The sequence below is a fragment of the Dasypus novemcinctus genome, chromosome 6, assembly GCF_030445035.2.
Source record: "Dasypus novemcinctus isolate mDasNov1 chromosome 6, mDasNov1.1.hap2, whole genome shotgun sequence".
In the NCBI taxonomy this organism is placed as follows: Eukaryota; Metazoa; Chordata; class Mammalia; order Cingulata; family Dasypodidae; genus Dasypus; species Dasypus novemcinctus.
Window position 1 is genome coordinate 65,565,435 of NC_080678.1, and position 8,240 is coordinate 65,573,674.

General features: G+C 36.3%; 1 non-coding gene across 1 annotated transcript; it reads right to left on the reverse strand.

Moving 5' to 3' along the window:
• Positions 1–470: 470 nt before the first annotated feature.
• On the reverse strand, positions 471–577 carry LOC111762198 (U6 spliceosomal RNA). The gene has a single exon (XR_002795373.1). It is a non-coding gene; the product is annotated as a U6 spliceosomal RNA (small nuclear RNA).
• Between the last annotated feature and the right edge of the window lie 7,663 nt (positions 578–8,240).

Sequence of the window (8,240 nt, forward strand, 5' to 3'; positions counted from 1 at the left end):
TACTCTTTCAGTTTCTGTTTGTCTGCGAATATTTTGAACTCTCCATCATGTTTGAATGCTAGTTTAGCTGGGTAGAGTATTCTTGGTTGGAAATTTCTTTCCTTTAGTACCTTGACTATATCATACCACTGTCTTCTTGCCTCCATGGTTTCAGAAGAGAAATCAGCACTTAATCTAATTGAGCTTCCCTTGTATGTGATGGTTTTCTTTTCTCTTGCTGCTTTTAGGATCTTCTCTTTGTCTTGAGCATTGGATAATTTGACAAGTATATGTCTTGGGGTGGGCCTGTTGGGGTTTATGACTTGTGGAGTGCGCTGTGCTTCTTGGATATGTACATCTGTCTCTTTCAGTAGATTTGGGAAGTTTTCAGCCATTATTTCCTGCAACACTCCTTCTGACCCCTTTCCCTTCTCTTCACCTTCTGGAATGCCTATAATACGTATGTTTGAGCGTTTTGCATTGTCATTCAGAAAAATATGGAACGCTTCACGAATTTGCGTGTCATCCTTGCGCAGGGGCCATGCTAATCTTCTCTGTATCGTTCCAATTTTAGTATATGTGCTGCCGAAGCGAGCACTCCAGGTCTTTTTTGAAAAGCTTTTTCATGATTTGTCCAAGTGAACAAAGTCAAGCAGACTGTCCATATGAATAGTTATCAGGAATATTCTAACTCAATTCGGTTGAAATAATGGAAATAATGGAAAAATGAAATAATTTTCTACTAACTTCATTGTTTTGGACCCTCTCTAGCCCTGGAGATATTTTATGAAGGACAAGCAGATAAATAAATGAATAAGAACTTTAAAAGAAGGGAATGATAGTGAAGCTAATTGTAATAGTACCCTGTGGGACTTCAGTGCTGTCCCCAGTCTCCTGCATTCAGTCCAACCTGTACACTCAATGGAACACACAGGGCTGTGATTGGATCCCTGCCTCAGGCTCTGTGATGCTGTGAGAGCTCACCGTATCAAATCTATCAGTACTGATGATCGGGCCAGGATATGCCAGCCTGACATTTTTAACAACACTGCCTGAAGTCTGCAAATCTTTGGGTATCTATCAGCAGAAATACACACTGTTAATTTTAACCAATGGGATAAACAACCAAAGGAAAGGAGTATCAGATATAAAGGAGTGTCAGTTTGTTTTGGAGTATTCAAATCCTAGTAAAATGACTCAAGTTCCCTTTTGATTATCTATTAAGAATATTTATGGGATTGTGGATGGACAGTGACCATAAAATGCACTTAGAATGATTAGTTTAGTACTCTCTACTAGTTGATGAAATGTCTGCAAATAAAAGGAATTAAATGTACTTCTAACATTTTTGCTCAAACTGAGTCTCTGTCTTCTCCTTGGTAGTACATACTGAACATGTATGTACATGTACACAAGCTCACACACACACTGCAGCTCTTCATTAATCAACATCTACTGAGTGTCTTTTGCAGTCTAGGCACAATCCTAGATTCTGTAATGGGAAAATTTGAATAAAGCAAGGTCACTGCCATGTACAGACTTTACTCTGTAGTTAATTGAAACAATCAGGATACAAATATTTTAATTTATTAAATTAGATTTGAACATAATTAAGTACCTTATTATGCAGCATATTTATTAATGATTGGGAAATTTTCAGCAATAATAATATCATCTAACATTTATTTAATATTTACTTGGACAAGATACTGTGCTAAGGATCTTATATATATTATTCACTTACTGAACAAAAGTTTATTAGTACCTACTCTGTGCTAGGTACTGTATAAGGTGGAGCCCCTCTTATATTTCCAAAGAGAAAATCTGGGGCATCACTTAGATAAATGGCGATTAAGTCCAACTTTTATAATCAAGTTGTACAGGTGGAAGGTTTTATCTGCTCCTATCTCCTCTAGTTGTTTGTTGATACCTGACATGATGAAGTGCATGAAAATCTGTAATACCAACCAAGCTCTACTAAGAATGTTCTCTCTGTTTCTAATCTAGTCTATAATAACTTAGTTGTCAGAAGTAAAACCAACAAATTTTTATTTCAAAAGATTCCAGTTTTTGACCCATATTTACTAGAAGTGTGAAATATTGCCTTTTACTTTTTAAAATAGTTTCAAACTTAATGAAAAGTTGTAAGAGCAGAAAAAATATTAAAACTTTTTCCTCTGAGTAAATTGAAGACTTCTTGCCCAATTACTGAACACCTCAGTTTGTATTTCTTATAAATAAGGACATTCTCTTTGAAAAGCCCAACACAAGCCTTAAAACCAGGAAATCATCAGTGAAATGTTACAACCATCTAAACCACACACCCTCCAAGAATTTTAGGAGAAATTATTTCTTTATACAATATGGCCACCTCAAAAGAAACTTAGGAGAATAAAAAGAGTCTTGGAAGTGAAGGCTAAAGCAGAAATGAAACAATAGTTTGAAGAATCAGAAGGTAAATGTGAGCAAATCCCCCACATGATAGAACCAAAAATAAACATGGAAAATTAGAGGCTAGCCCAGGCAGTACAACATTTAAAAATTCTTGCTGAGGTGGACAATTGTCTGTCTTGTCTGGGAGGGCAATTGTATCCCTGCAATGAGAGGTTAAGAGAAGTGGTCCTGCCAAATTTTCATCCAGTCATAGAAAAAAGAACCTGTCACAATAAGGAAAATGTTAAATGACCTTTGGAAATACATGTAACTCAACCATGCTTGTACAATACATTTATATAGTCAGCAACTATTTCCAATCACAATCATGGCATGCATAGTAGGAATACAGATATGATGGAGAAGAGGGCAATGACATAGTCGGTCGGTCCTTGTTTGGACTTCAGAGGACTCAAATTGTGCTAAGGGTGTTGCTTTTTTCCTGTGGGTTCTAGGAGCAGAGATGCCAGTTTTATAGGACTAGGGCAGGAAACAGGAGGATTTTCTCTCAGATTTCTTCCCTCCCTCCTTCTCCCTCCCTCTCTTCCTTTCTTTCATTTGTTTTTGTTTAATAAGCAAAGTAAAATGGTACAAAATTAAAAAGCAAGAAACCCAAAACCCTCCCCTAACATATTTCATACAATAGTGTGTAAGCGATAATGTCTAAGACTCAGACTACAACTAGCCCTTGGAGAAGTAACAATGAGTTAACATCCTTTCTCCTGGATGGCCCACATCTGGCCAACATGCAACACACATTCCCTCCCCTGCCATTTTTCAGCATGCAGTTACTGGCCCAACAATGCTCTGACACTGTCTACTTTCATTTTCTCCGGTGTTAGTCAGGCACTAGTTCACAATATCCCCCAACTGCAAGGAGCACATAAGAAAAGAGCTTTCTGAGGGTTCCCCTTGAACTCTCCCAATAATTTAGAAACTGGAAGGTAGCACCCAGACCTTTCCAGCTGGTGGGATTTTGTCAGAGGGCTCTGGGAAAGGTTTCTTGAAGAAGATAAAACTAGTAGATTATATAAAATTTTAACAAATGGTTAGAGACATTTGGGAAGCATTGAATTAGTATTAGGCATGAAAAAATAAGTAACAAAAATAGGTCATTATTAATGTCATAGAAATAATAATGTTGTGAAAGAAAGATGAAGCAATCCTTGTATGACACATGGCTGAGATCTGAATGTTTTCTTTAGTCCTAATATGTTAAACATGAATATTCATTTAATCAAAATGATGGTGTACTCTTTGGAGAGGATAGAAGCTCAAAAGCGTGCACGTGTGTGACAGGGGCCGGAAGATGAAAGAAAGCTAAATTCTCATCTTCCATAATGGGAAGCCAATAGATAACACTTATTAATTTAAAAATCAAGAAATAGCAATATAAGTATGTTATTTAGAGATATGGAAAAATCTCTAAAGAATAGACCAATAGCAGTGAAAGTGGTTGCATCTGTACAACAGGAACTGGGCTGAGAAGAGAACACAGGAAATTGCTGTTTTAGCAGCAACCTCATAGAACCACTTGACACTTTAAACTATATGCATATAGAACTTTGATTAACATAAAAAATAAATTAGTAAATGCTCTACTATGTATGTTGAAATCTAAATGCATCTACGTATTTCAATTTTTCTAAGTACGTTTTATATTTATTTGAGATTAAAATCTCTTATATGAGATACATAAGCTTTACATTCTAGTAATAACTTTAAGAACTCAAAACTAAAACTACTCACTTTCCTGTAAATGGAAAATAGCTTTAAAGCTGCTGAAAACAAATTGAAATGCAGTATTTACTGTAGAAAGTAGAACAACCTTCAGTGGCAGTAATTTTATCCAGAAAGGAAGATATAAGGAAATTGGAATGACATATGTAAAAAGCCATTTATGAAATAATGACAAGAATATGCCCCATAGGAAAATGTTATGAAACATCTGTTTTTTCCATTTCACAATTAGCAGGATTATGAATGACCTGGAGAGATATCATAGATAGAAGCTGTGTCCAACAAAATCATAACACTAGTACAAAACCAACAGTGGTAGAATTATTCATCATTCAGAACCTTAACATGTTTGTCTAGCATGATTTAAAATATTTGGATGTGGTTTCCTCATGGAAATTATATTTGACTAATTTCAGTTTTACAACGTATTAGTGTTTCAAAAATACAATATGTTCAAGTGAGCATAGTATTATATAATTTTATCACACATTTACTAATGGTGCCTGATATATTTGGCCATGGAATTTCAGCTCTTGGAAATGGCATTGTCAGGTAAAATTTTTAATACATTAGTGAAAAAGAAAACATATGGATTCCTGAAAACCAGAAACACTGAGGAGCTGGTGCCTATTTTTTGTCTCTTATTTACACGCTCACAGTAAATAAATGAAGTTTTGATTGTTGCTTTCAGTTTGGTTTGTTGTCTTAATTGACTACCTTGCACTTGGCAACTGAGCAATACCAATCTAGAAATGAAAGCCAAAATATTTAGTTGAAAACTGTAATGCACACATAGGCAACTAATAATAAGTTCCCACTGTAAATCAATTGTAATAAAGGACATCCCCCCCTCTTTATTCACATTTTTTGCACTGAGACTTTGTAGTTCCTCCCATCAAAAGGTGATACTTTCCAAACCTTTATTTCGGAGTTTGGCAATGTGGCTTGCTATGGTGAATGGGGTGTTAGCAAATGTGACTAAGCACCGGCTTAAAAGCCTTGTATAGTTGGGCTTCTGGCTCTTTCCCTTTCTGACACTGTCATAAGATGATATCCAAGCTAGGAAATGAGGGACTCACATCCTGTCTCCCTAATTCCCCACCTGGTAACTAGCAACTACATTATGATTCAAACATAAAGAAGAACCAACACCAACTTTCAAATTCATGAACCACATAAATGTTTATTGTTTTAAACCAATAAGATGTGGATCAGTAAGTCATGCAGCATTATTGTAATAGGAGATAACTAACATAGAGATCTCTCTTTTCATGATATTTACAAGGATATCATGTATAATGCATGGAAATATTCAATTCATACTAAAATCATGAAAACATCATAAAAACGACCATAAAACACATAGCACTGGATTTGAAAATATTATGTTGAAATTCATTTAACTTAGTTATAGTCAGAAGTTAAATTTTCAGATGAAGCAGGATAAATTTTAAAATACATACAAATAATAAGTATGATGCATTTTGTAAGTTTCCTGAAATTCATTTCCAGTGAAAGAGGGGTCTTACCTTTATTAAACTATCCACTAATATTGGAAATATTTAGAGGGAGATATACAATATCCTCAAAAATCTGTTATGTTCTTTAAACTATCTGTTAGATATTAGGTGAAGATATTGTTACAACAAACTATTTTCAGAAAACTTGAGACAAGGATTGACAACATTTGCAGTACAGAGTCATCAATTCAGGATACGTCCTTTGGTTCCTCACGGATCACTTTATTTGTTCTCATTCTATTTGTCTCATTCTCTTCTACAGCTATTCCTTAAATTCACTCTCTGTTCAAGTCCTTTTCCCTATACTAATCCCCTCACTTGCTTGAATTTTAGCTCACTGTGCTGTTTTAATTTTATATTCTCATTTCAACTTTCTTCATTTAGAAATGGAAAAGCATTTCAAACCTATTTCAAACTTCAAAATAGGTATCTTAAAAGATTCAAGAATATATTATAGTCCTAAAACAAATTGAGGATGCTATTAATATTTTAAAAAGAAAAAGAAAAAAATAGATGTGCCGAAGAGATTTTTGTTGGAAAGCAACCATTAAAAAACAACTATAGGCTTCCAATTTTTAGCCTGGATGTAAAGAATGTGGTGTTCATCACTCTCATCCTAACAACAAGCATAAAGGTGAAAAACCAAAAAACAACAACCAGGAAATTGAGGCCACAGGGCATGCTGCTTCCTCCAAAATCTAGAGAGAAAAAGGCAGACACTGAGAATCACAATTTACCTGGAGGAGAAACCTAGGAGCAGAAAAGACTGTCTGCTGGAGCTAGTACTGGTAGGAATATTTAAACAGCAATTGATGAATTGCTGGAGGACCAGAGTGGATTAGGTTGAGAGTTAAAAACTCCAGAAACCCCAGGTTCTCACAGAGAAGACAAGGAAAAGAAATCCACTCATTCTACCAGAAGGAGGAGAGGAAAAGTAACCACTTTGAAATACTCCCGGAGTATTCTATTCTCTTTTTAAAAAGTCTATCCTCAAAAGAAACTATTTTACCAGGGCCTAACTGACTTGTGGTAAAGAAATACCCAACTCTAGCCTCCTCTAGCCTTCCAAGTGGGGTAAGGAAATATCCAACGTCAGGCCCCTACTAGCTTTCAAAATGGCGGAAAGGCAATGCTCAACTACAGCCTTCTTGCCTCACCTAAGGGAAGAGGAAAAGCTAGGAATCAGTTGTGAAGGTCACAGCTCAGGGACACAGTCCCACTAAAAGACTGAGACCTAATCACTGAATTATACTCCTACCTCTTCAATAAGGCTCCTCTATAATGGCAGAGGATTGCAAGGGAAAGAACTGCAAGGCTTAGACCTTATTTAAGAACTATCAAAGGAAACTCAAAGGCAATAAGGGAGACAAAAATAAAAACATCAGAGGAAATTTTAGCCTCTGGCTCCTAGAGCTACAGCAAATAGTAAGCTAATTCCTTGCCAAAAAATAAACAACAACAAAGCACTAAGGCCTACTTATCTCTGTCCCATTTTTACCAGGAAAATCAGAACGATCAGTGTATTATCCATAGGGGTGCTGATGTAAAGTACCAGCAATCTCTTGGCTCTTATAAAGGGGATTTATTTGGGGTAAAGCTTACTATTATAAGGCCCTAAAGTGTCCAACTCAAGGTGCCGTAAGAAGTGCTTTCGCACCAAAGCCAGCTGCCGTGTGTTGAAGCAAGATGGCAGGTATCTCTGCCTGGTCATTCCTTCCTTCTTCCTCTTTAGGCTCTGTTGGCCCAGTTTCTTCCAATCTCAGCTGTAGGCAGGCATAGGGCTCCTTTCTTTTTGGGTCTTCTCAACCGCTCAGTTGCTCCGATCTCTTCAACTGCAAACTATCAGACCAGGCGAATAGTTGATCTCTCCCCGGGGCTCCAGGATCCAAACTAACAAAAAGTTCTCTCCTCCTCCCTGTGTCTTCTTGAGTGAGTGTCTGTTATATCTGCCAACCAAGGGGGTGGGGATTCAATCTGAGTCACAACCTACTGACGTGGTCAAATCAAAGCCCAGGTAATTTTATCATGACATGTAAGCTGAATCTAATGCATTCAAAGGTATCACACCCAGAGGAATAGATAAGTTCACAAACATAATCCTTTTCCGGGTTCGTAAATAATCTCAAACTGCTCCAAGCAATCAACAAAAAATTATGAGGCATACTAAAAAGGGAAAAAAAAAACATGGTCTGAAGAGACAGAACAAGCACCAGAATCAGACAAGATATGGCAGTGATTTTGGAATTATCAGATAGAGAATTTAAATTAACTATGATTAATATGCTAAGGGCTCTAATAGAAAAAGTGAACAACATACAAGAACAGGTGGGTAATGTGGTAGGGGACAGATCTTTCCTTATTCATTGTTGGGGTTACTTATTGTCAGTGAATTATTTCATTTCTATAAATAAGAATAACTGGCCTCCAGTTCATTTATTTTTTCAACTAATTCATTTTGTTACTTAGGCAAGTCACTCAAATACTTTGGACTATCATTTTCTCATCCGTAAAGCAAGATGGTTATAATATATGAGTCCCTGATTTGTTACTACAGATGCAGATAAGAAA